Source organism: Sinocyclocheilus anshuiensis, unplaced genomic scaffold (genome assembly GCF_001515605.1).
Source record: "Sinocyclocheilus anshuiensis isolate Anshui unplaced genomic scaffold, SAMN03320099.WGS_v1.1 scaffold294, whole genome shotgun sequence".
Classification (NCBI taxonomy): domain Eukaryota; kingdom Metazoa; phylum Chordata; class Actinopteri; order Cypriniformes; family Cyprinidae; genus Sinocyclocheilus; species Sinocyclocheilus anshuiensis.
Window position 1 is genome coordinate 17,886 of NW_015544130.1, and position 11,212 is coordinate 29,097.

Here is an 11,212-nt window from a genome sequence, read left to right on the forward strand (position 1 = left end):
TATGGATATTTTTCTTACAAAAACGCATCGATTCGCTACAGGAGGCCTTTGTTCACCCCCCGGAGCCGTGTGAGACCCTTTTTATTATAAATGGATGCGCTTTATTTCACTTCTTTTGGACTGATGCAATGCAGCACCCTCTGACTGCCATTAAACAGCTTGGAAGACAATTTTTAATATAACTCCGATTGGATTCGTCTGAAAGAAGATTAAATCTTGTTCTTTAATCGGTAACACTTTACAATAAGGTCCCATTACTTAACATTAATGCATTAACAATAGGGCTGCACGATTAATCGCATGCGATATTTAACGCGCATCTTGTCAGTAAAGACGGTTCTGTAATCAATCGAGCTGCGCAAAAAATCGCGCGAATATGAACGTTGTTTTGCGCAACTCGGCGCGTTAAATATCGCATGCGATTAATCGTGCAGCCCTAATTAACAATGAGCAATGCATTTGCTAGAGTATTTAAATAATATTATAATAATATAATATTAACAGATACAACTTTTGATTTTGCATTAGTAAATGTTGAAATGAACATTAGGATAAGTAATTGCTTCAGAAGTAGCCTATTTTTCATAGTTAGTTCACCTTTATCAACTAATGTTATTACAAAGTGTTATCTTTCATTCTACATATTTGAACTGTTACATCATGTCATGACAAAAAAACAGCATTAAAACTTGTCCCAATATGTATATATTGACAATGTTTAAATCTAAAATCAAAACCAGGAGTATCAAATATTGAAAAATTGGAGGTAGTTGCTGCAACACGACTATGAGGTGTACAAACAACGTGCCAGTTTAAACTAAAAATATAATTGTACAGGTTACTACGATTTCTCAACAAACCAGGGCAGCAAAAAGAAAAAGCACAACATGCTGCTTAAATGACAGAGGTATTATTAGGATAATGTCACAAAAAATTGTTACAGCCTGTGGAAAAATCAATGCGTGTAGCGTCACCCAATGAAAGCCAGCCTGCAAACAGATGCATTATGGCAGAGAATCACACTACCATACCAACATCCCCACATAAAAACAGACATTATCAGCAAACAACAGCCAGAAAAACACACTCTGCATTCAAATACTAGCAAAAAGCACACATCCAGTCTCATGGGATCCACAAATGTCACTCATATACATCCGAGTCCTTGAACCACTAGGCCCTGCAGAGGAAATGAAGACACCCATGGAAAGGCCATATCGCCTGTATACATTTCCCTTCAAGCATTTGTCTGCCATCGGATCGTGAAAACCTAAGACATGGCACCCAAATATGTCATAAATTCAAGCCTATGCTCTGCTGTGATTGGATAGGCTATACAATAAATGTTAATCTTCACACTGATGATATAGGACATAGTGCACTATATCCTTGTCAAATACTGGCTCGTATATTAGATATATTTATCATTCTAACGTCATGCATGATGCAAATTGATAACGAAATATAGCTCCTTAATGATTTCATTCGAATAGTGCTTGCATACATACTAAATGTTGACGTTTAAACTATTTTGTAGGACAATGACAGATATTGTCATTGTAACATCGCACGGCAATGATGCATTTAGATGCATAATGCATATTTTTGATGACATATATAGATGCTTAATGCGTATAGATAAAGAGGCTCGTGACTCTAAGACAATAACTGTAGCGTTTCTGCTCAAAAAATGAAATATTGCATATATATTGCAGCCGAATCTGTGCCTTTCTTTAGATGATGCCAATGATGCTCAGTTGCAACAGCTGTGATGCGTCTTTATAGTCACCGACTGTTCATTTCTTTAAAAAACGCCTGATTATGACAAGCAGTGACAACATCAAAGGTCTAACGGGACCAAAACGAGCGCAAAATCCTCTGCATCAGCATCATCAGCATCTTTTTTTGTTTGTTTGTTTTTGCTCTGACTCGGACGCAAAACGACTGCACTCCATCATTTGTTTAAAAAGATCCATTTTAACTCGAAACGCGCCAGGCCGCTGCGTGAATATCGTACCTTTGATGAGGTCTTTCCTTTCAGCTGAGGAGGATGGTGATTCGGCTTATATCCAGAGATAAAACTCCGACATCGATTAAAACGCTCAGGTCCGATCTGACACGGTAAATTCAAATTCATCAGTATGCATTCGTTATTTTGCGCGTGAGAGAGCGCGAGAGCTTCCTCGCGTTCGGCGCGCGCTGCCAGTGTTTAAGCGTCACGCGGCGTCAGTGAACGGTGAAACGAGCTGAACTCCCACTCTGGCTTGTGCACGCACAAACCGAGCTTACTTTAGTGAGGAGCGCTCCGAATCATTTAGGGAATCGGTTCGTTTAAATGGATCATTTCTTAGGATCACTTGAGCCATCACTCAGTTCCCAATGTTGGATTTTACTTTTCTTTTTTTTCATCGCTACAATATTGGTAGCAAAAATGCTGTTAACAAAAGTTGCTGTTCACATTATGTTAACATGAATATTAATAGGCTACTGTCCCAAATCTGGAAAGCATCTTCTGTGTACAAACTTCTGACAGACGTCTGTAAGATGTCAGTTTTTCATACATTCTAAACCATTAACATCTTAAAGACATCTAATATACGTCTATTTGACATCTAAAAGGAAACGTCCTATAGACGTAATGCAGATGAGCAAAGCAAACACTCTAAAAACATGTCTTCCAGATGTAAATGCAGACGTCAAATAGACGTCTCCGTGATATTATCAGTTTTGTGAATAATATTGTTTTCACATTATTTTTTAAAAGTAGCCTAATGTCGAGTAATTTATGATTTCAGTGAACGCTTTATGAAATGATTCAACTGGTGAGTAAATAATCACTGAAAATTGTTACTCAGCAGCAGTTTACAGGTCAATTTTGTTGTATAATTAGGTTGTTGTTATTTAAATATTATATTCGAATATAATATTACATTAGCCCAGATAGCACAAGTAGCCTAGTACGTCTGCAAGATGTCTGTTAAAGATCACTTGATCTATCTGGTGCTCTGTTAAAAGATCTATCAAGTGATCTGTTAAAGATCACTTGATCTGGAAAGCATCTGCTGTGTACAGACATCTGGTAGACGTCTGTAAGATCTCAGTTTTTCATACATTCTAAATCATAAACATCTTAAAAACATCTAATATACGTCTGTTTGACATCTGATAGGGACAGGATATATATTACTTGAATATTTGCGTCCGTCCCTTACGAAAAAGACGTTTATTCAAGTGTGCTATTAGTATACTTCTTTTAAACTAAAAATAGGAAAGTATACTTTTAGTCTACTTTTTACAAGTCAATAACCAATCAAGATCAAACCATTCAAGCCAACCAGCTTCCTGTAACACGAGTGAGTCGGTAAACCTGTTTCTGGTGAAGAGGGGAAACAGATGAAAAGAAACTTTCAAATTTAGCCAGAATATCGATTAAAAACAAATTACTGAATGATAGGTTCATATATGAATTTTCCATAAGTGGAGGATGAATGTGCACAGGTGACATGTTGCTCTCACTATGTAGGCCTATTCCTGTTTATCAAGGGAATATCGTTTGTTTAACTGAGCATAATTATCAGCAAATATATGAAAACCTGCTGCAGTCTTGCATTGGGTCTTTTAACTTTTATTTACATAGCTATTTTTACATATTAGCCTCCAATTAAAAACTATAAAGCCTAATACATATATGGGATTTCGTCACATGTTGTGTTTATTTTTCCAACAATAAAAATAATTATGATAATTAATATATTAGTATCAGTTATTCAGTTTTGTTAAAACGGGATTTTACTCAAAGTCAGTCCTTACGAATCAGTTCGACCGAATCTTCAATAAGAATTGATTGAAAAAAAAGAATAATTCGTTCGCGAATCGCGAATCGGACATCAGACTCAGTAAGAATGAACAAACTGCTGGCAGGTGTTTGGCAGTACACAATAGAGCAACATGTATTTGCTAATAATAATAATAATAATAATAATAATAATATGTTAGCCTATTTTCAGTGATTGTGACATATTTACATCCAGGAATTTTCTTTGCTTTGCAATTTGCTCTTAACATGCACATAGTAAGATTACTATATGTCTCACGAAAAATGATCAAATCTTACAAACATTATAAAACAGCTAAATTAATACACTCATATACTGTAATAAAACAACAAGGCAATGTAACTGAAGCCTTTAAAAACATGCAATTAGAGCTCAGAGAGTAAGGACTTCCCTTGAGTAATCATTTTCAAGGAGAAAATTTGTAATCTGACTTTTCTGAAGAAAAACAAATATATTTTTTGCAGCGTTTCACACATTCTTATGAGAGGTGAACCTATTATTTCTGGAGTGTAGCAAACACAAACAGCAAACAGGACAGTGATATAGGCCTAATTCTGCTCCACTGCAGTCAATAATCATTTATTTGGGCATGTTCATTAATACTTTACATTTATTGCCGATCAGCCTTGATCGAAGGATGATCCTGTAATGTTTCTTTTCATGCAACAATTCAAACACTCAGCCATCTTTAGAAAAGACAACACCTGCTCACCACCTGCTCTACTCAGAAACTTACACCATCTCTCACATTACCAGTCATGTCTGGAATATTCTCTGCACTCTCATGCAAACAACTGAATGTTCAGTGACATTCTTGAGCTCAAATTTTGCAATTTTCAGCATTCATTGTATAGAAAATGATATAAATTGTGTACCACTACTACATATAGTTCTATATGTGATTGCTATACAACGTAGCTGTATTCTTAAAAAAAACATTTATACATGTACAAATTGCTGTTTATAGGTGTATCTCTTTATGATGAATCCTTAAATACAATAATCCATCAACTTTGAGCAATAAATACTATAGAAATGTTATCGATTACAGCAGGAATCAATGTTAGCTCACCTTTGGGAAGGTTGCTTTTATGAATCTGAAAAAATGTCGTCATAAAACCCATGATGAAGCTCTAGTAAAGTCCATGCGTTTTTCTGATGTGACCGGTGAAAGGGTCAGGCAGGCCTCAGGCTCGCTGTGAGACCGGGGTAGATTTACGGCCAGTGTCCACTTACCTGTCTAACAGATATAATGGCTTCTCCCCGAAGCAACTTTAATAATTAAACGCCCTATTGGGTATTTCAGCCCATCAGCATTCACAATTAGTCCTGTCATTGTCACATGACATGGGTCTATACTGTAGTGAAGAACACAGAAATGTTAAAAAAAGAAAAACATCCCAGGGGTGATTTTTATAGAAACTAACAGATTTTATTTATGTTTAGGGCCACATAAATATTTTCTTAAAAGCTTTTTTTACATGCCTTCATTGTCTATCTTTGTACTTTTCAAATAAGTTCTGAGTATAGATTGTTTCCTCAGACCCTCAACTTCAACTACACTGAGGATTTTTTGAAGTTGTAAATAAAACAAAAAATATGTTTTACAAGAAAATGTATTTATTATTTCAGTCTTTCTAAATTCCACATTTAATTCGATGTGTTACTTTCCCTTTTCTTTAGTTTTCTTTGTAATTATTTGTTTCAATGTTTGTGTCAAAGGATATCAAACAGCGCTTTTTTTCAGTGTATCTATTATAATCTATTATAAAAATTATTTATAAAATGGATCAAATCTATTAAAAAAAATCTTAATTATCAAGACTATAATTATCAATATGATCTATAGAGAGAAAAAAATCAATAATCAACACAATAATGACTCAAACATTTCAATATGTATTTTGTGAAAATATTATACAGTTATTACTTATATATTTATCATTTATATTATTAATATGTAAATATAATTTATAAACGAAGTTAATTTTTTTTACAAAGTATGAGTAAATCTGGCATCATTTCCATAAATGTTTTTCCCGTTTATCAAACCTTTGTCAATTGTTGGGTTAATGTCCAATTTAAGCTATAAATTTCACAAATGATGCAAAAAGAATAAAAAATATCATTTTTATTTAAAATACATAAAATGCTAGGTATGAAATTAGCCTTAGACAAAGAATTTGTCCTATATATATTGTGCATATACATATAATGCATATATAATTACACCAATTTAACACTTTTTCAAATAAAGAGGCTACTCAATGCCGTTGTTGTTTGCCTTTACATATCTGTCCCTGTGTCTCTTCCTCTCACTGTCTCTCTCTTCTTCTCTTTCTACCTGCATTTCGTCCCTGCTTGCTTTGCTGACTGGAGAAGTGAAGCTCGTGTAGCATCAGAGGTATCTGTTGTTGGCAGCAGTGAGAGCCACGCTTGTGACATGGTGTTCTTTAACACTATCACTACCAATAGCATGCTGTTTTTCCCTTCAGACAATTAACACTTGTTTTGTGAGAGTCAGCGATGTTAAAATTGTACCTTCAATTGTGTGTTTTTTTTATTGAGAGGTGTGCTTTTGCTTTTCAAATTGATGAAACTTACAATGCCATTCAATAATTTGGGGATTTTTAATGTTTTTTGAAAGAATGTGATGCAAAGCTGAATTTTCAGCATCATTACTTCAGTCTTCAGTGTCACATGATCCTTCAGAAATCATTCTAATATGCTGAGTTGTTGCTCAAGAAACATTTATCAATGTTGAAAACAGTTGTGCTGCTTAATTTTGACATTAATATGACATACATGGATGTTTTCTTACATTTTTGTCTGCTAGTTACCTAATACATAATTTGATGAGGTTGACATTGCTGTATTATTTACATGGTTTTGCACAGTTGTTGCACTTAAAATCTTTTATTTCTCATATGATTGTGTCATAGTGTGTGTGTGTGTGTGTGTGTGTGTGTGTGTGTGTGTGTGTTGAAGAGAGAACAGAAGAGCCCTGAGGGTCAGTTGTAGTATGCTGTCAGCTTCATTCCCAGAATCCCTACAAAACCTTTCTTTCTTTCTTTCTCTCGATCTCTGCCTATACCTGCCTATCTCTTTTTCATGCATCTGTTTTGCGTCCTTATGAGATGTATGTGCCTTTTATTTCTCATTAGTTTAATCGCGTCCTCTCATTTCTCTGTACTTTCTTTTAATGACATTTTGCACAGAATAACACTCCTAAATGTTTCTGTCCCATCAGGGTGCACGCAATCCTTCCACCTAGTTGGCTGCAGTCTGAGTGATTGACAGCTGTAGATGACTGACAGCTGACCACCCCTCCCCCTTGGGTGCTGAGGCTAAGTGCAATGTCGCTGTAGCAACCACACAGTGTTTTAAGGGTGATCGAGTGAGCACCAAGGAACAGAATCGTCCCTCAAGGAGCATATGGCATTAAAATCAAGTTTGTCTCAGTAGCATAGGCTGCTTGCGTTATGAAGCTCACAAATCTTGACAAAAACATGGGTTCAAAAAAAAAACGAATTATATTTGAAAGTCTTTTTTAGGACTTTTAGGATAATGCAAAAATCACTGTTATTACTAAAAAATATTTATTTATTATATATCATAGTAATATTAAATGATAGTAAAATAGAATAAATAAATAATTGCCATGATATTTTACACACTAACACACACACACATACATATATACAGTCATGGCCAAAAGTTTTGACCAAAAAATTAACTTTTCACAAAAAAATTAATTTCAGTTTTTTGATCCTGACACAAAATGACCAGCTAACATTACTTGACTAATCATATCAGCAGCACATGTGAAAGTGTGAATGAGTACTAGTCAGTTAAATCACTATCATACTAATTAGATTGTAAGAGCAGACTGATTGCTATAAAAGGAGGGAAGAAGCGCTTCCAATCATTATGTTCTTGTTAGCAATGGTTACCTCTAAAGAAACACATGCAGCCATCATCGCTTTGCCATTTGACTTTGGGAGTGAAATGTGGGCATGTTTTTCTGAATCTCCCATATGTGTACATGAAAACATTCATATGAGTCTGCATATTTGCTTTCGGTCTGTTTGCACTCTAAGTGCTGAGCCGCATTTGTATGTGTATAGCATCTGTGTCACCAGAGTGTTGTTATTTAATATATCCCTAGGACTTCGCTCACGTTGATTCAGTGCAGCCAACACCTAGGTCTCCCAGATCACATTGTGTGGCGCTATGTTAAGTTATGATTTTAACAGTTGTTGTAAGTCTGCGCCGTTTGCTGCCAAAGAAAGTATAAATAGAAACAGTCATGCACCCCGAATGTACATTTCCTTCAGGAGGTAAGGGACCACGGGCCTCCCTGATTGGCTGACGTGTGTCACATGGGCATGGGTTCTCAGGCTAGGATTGGGTCACACATTTTGGAGCAGTTTGATGACAAGTTTTTCTGACTGGGATGGAAAGCCCAGAGGAGATTACTCAGAGATAGAGCGAGAGAATGGAAGAGGGAGAAAAGGACAGCGGAGTGGGCGGAGACTGGCCTTATGACATCAGAACAGCTTTCTGAGAATTCATATTACACACTCCAAGATTTAAGCTGTGCATTTCACATACCTGGGAATTTTGTGGATTGGAAAAAATAAACTGTTTTGCATTTGTTTTATCACCGTATATACTGAAGATTATTTTTTAAGGATTTAAAAACCTAAATTAGCTAAATAATAATAATAATGATAATAATAATAAAATAGAAAATTCTGTAGTTGGTTTTGTTGTTATTGTTTTGTTTTTTTTGCATTTTTGTTAGTTGTTTTGTTTGTTTTATTCCTCTTCAGAATGACATTTTGGAAAGTAAAGAACCATATTATACAATAATTTATGTTTTTATGAGAATAACATATAGCCTACATAAAAAGAAGTAGGCCTTGCAAATAAAAAAATGTTAATAATAATAATAATAATATCAAATAATAATACTAATAATATTCATGACATTAAATTCATTTTTAATTTTTCATCTGTTTTGAAACCTTTGAAACTCAAGCCACTATTCATTATAATTATTAGATATGATAACAAATAAATAATAAAAAGAAATAAATAAAAGAAAAAAACTATGAAATAATAATTGATAGGTGGGTCTGAGATTAAATCATCTAGATAATTACAGTATTTAAGGATGCTAACACTGGATTTCATTCTTCAACACCTTCCCTGAAGACATTTATTATTTTTTTCATCCTTTATTAAACTCGAAAACTCCAGTCCCCATATATTGCAATTATTGCCTAAAATAAAATAATTTATTTAAGTAAAAAATTAAAAAATTAAAATAAATAAAAAAGAAGAAGACGTAGAATAAAAGAAGAAAAATTATTATTTTAAAAATAAAGCAAAAAAAAAATAAAAAAATTCTGAGATGGTTCTGAGATTAGCAAATTATAGATAATAGACTCAAATTTTTCGACACCTTCCCTCTAGACATTCATTAATATATTTTTCCATCTTCTGTAACTTGAAAACTCCAATCCACATTCATTCATTCATTCATTCATTCATTCATAAATAAATAAATTCAGAGATGGTTCTGAGATGAAATAGTCTAGATAATAACAATATTTCTGGATGCTAAGACTGGATTTCCTTCTTCAACACCTTCCCTCAAGACATTCTAGTCCTAGTCTCATTGTGAGTGACAGGGATGCAGTAAAATGACATCACAGCATTCAAAATCCTACACGTGGCATGGGATGGCAGAATCCGACACGTGACATAACTGGACAACCTAAGCATAACATTGCAGAGGGGCAGCGAGTAATGTGGTCATTGTGCAAACACTGCCAGCTGTGTTCATTCATGCTGCAGACAGACACCACAGGATATCATCACAGCTCATTTCAGATCCACTTCACTAATATGTTTTATTATTGTGTTACTATGGCTATAATTGTATTACTCCAAACATTTCATGCACTGGCAATTTTGAGGGAAAGTTCTCCAAGACCTATCTGGGCTTTTGGCTTCTGAAATGTGACACAATCTTTACTGAAGTCATAAGAGTGTGGCAAATAACTTTTTCCTCAAGATTAAAACAAAGAATTTAGGTTAAAATGTGTATAAAATAAATATATAAGGGAATGTATATTTATAAAGTGTATAAAAGACATTTAAAAATTACTTTTTTTACCTTTAAAAAAGTCTTATGGTGTGACAAATTAATTTGAACTAAAAAAAATACAAAACAAAACAGAAAACAAAAAATACACATACAACCGAATTAATGATAATTATAAAAGAATATGGAAATTGGTTTTAAACAATATGAGCATGTCACACTGCTTGGTATGTCTACTCAATATTCTTTATCTAATAAATTTGATTACAGGTTTCACTCGAACAGAGACTGAAAAAACATTATTCTGTGATCACAGTCGATTCCAAAAGAATCTTAGTTATTTTTAAGAAAGCTGTTCCATATGTAGAGGTCAGTGGTCCAGCTTTTCTCTTTATGGTGCAGTGGCGTCCTCTAGTGGTGATGTTTAGAAATAGCAGGAGTTTGTGCTTAGCGTTTATACGGCCTATCATAGAGAGAGGAAGTGTCCGCCATTTGCTTATGTCTATCTTCAAATCTTCCAATTTCTGAAGAAAATTCAGCTTAAAAAATAATTTGGGGTTTTTGGGCAGAACAACTCCAAGATACTTAAGTCTGTCTGTGATTTTAAAAGGGAGATTATGCAAGAATTCAGTATCAAGATCAGCACCTGAAGACATGAATTCACTCTTCTGCCAATTAATTGTATACCCAGAGACCGTACCAAATGATTTGATAAGATCTACCAGTATAGGGACTGACTGTTCAGGATCTGACAGAAAAAGAACAATATCGTCTGCATATAAGGAAATGTAATGATCCACATTTCCCAGATTTACAGGCTGGATAGATGAACGATTTCTAATACTGATTGCAAGAAGTTCGATCGCAACCGCAAAAAGCAAAGGACTGAGGGGACATCCTTGACGTGTCCCACGATGTAATAAAAATGGCTTTGACTTCTCTTGATTTGTAAGTACATAAGAGGTTGGGTGAGCATACAATGTTGTAATCTATGACACAAAATGACTACCAAACCCACATTCTTCCAAAACTTTCACCATATAAGGCCATTCCAGCTGGTAATTTTCGATGCTGAATGTCTATGTTGTTAATTCTCTGTCCAGTCTAATGTCCATCAGTCAAAAAACACTATTCCTACTAGGGCTGGGTAAAAAATATGATATCTCGATTTTAATCGATTCTCCTTTTTACGAAACGATATCGATTCTTAAAGGGGTCATATGATGCAATTTAAATTTTTCCTTTCTCTTTGGAGTGTTAC

At 34.5% G+C, this 11,212-nt stretch overlaps 1 protein-coding gene across 1 annotated transcript in view; it reads right to left on the reverse strand.

Moving 5' to 3' along the window:
- Positions 1-2,248, reverse strand: part of LOC107694860 (voltage-dependent L-type calcium channel subunit alpha-1D-like) — a 13,039-nt gene extending 10,791 nt beyond the window's left edge. The window contains exon 1 of the mRNA XM_016494554.1: positions 2,018-2,248. The gene's annotated coding sequence lies outside the window, so the exon portion shown is untranslated. The remainder of the gene's footprint in view (positions 1-2,017) is intronic.
- Between the last annotated feature and the right edge of the window lie 8,964 nt (positions 2,249-11,212).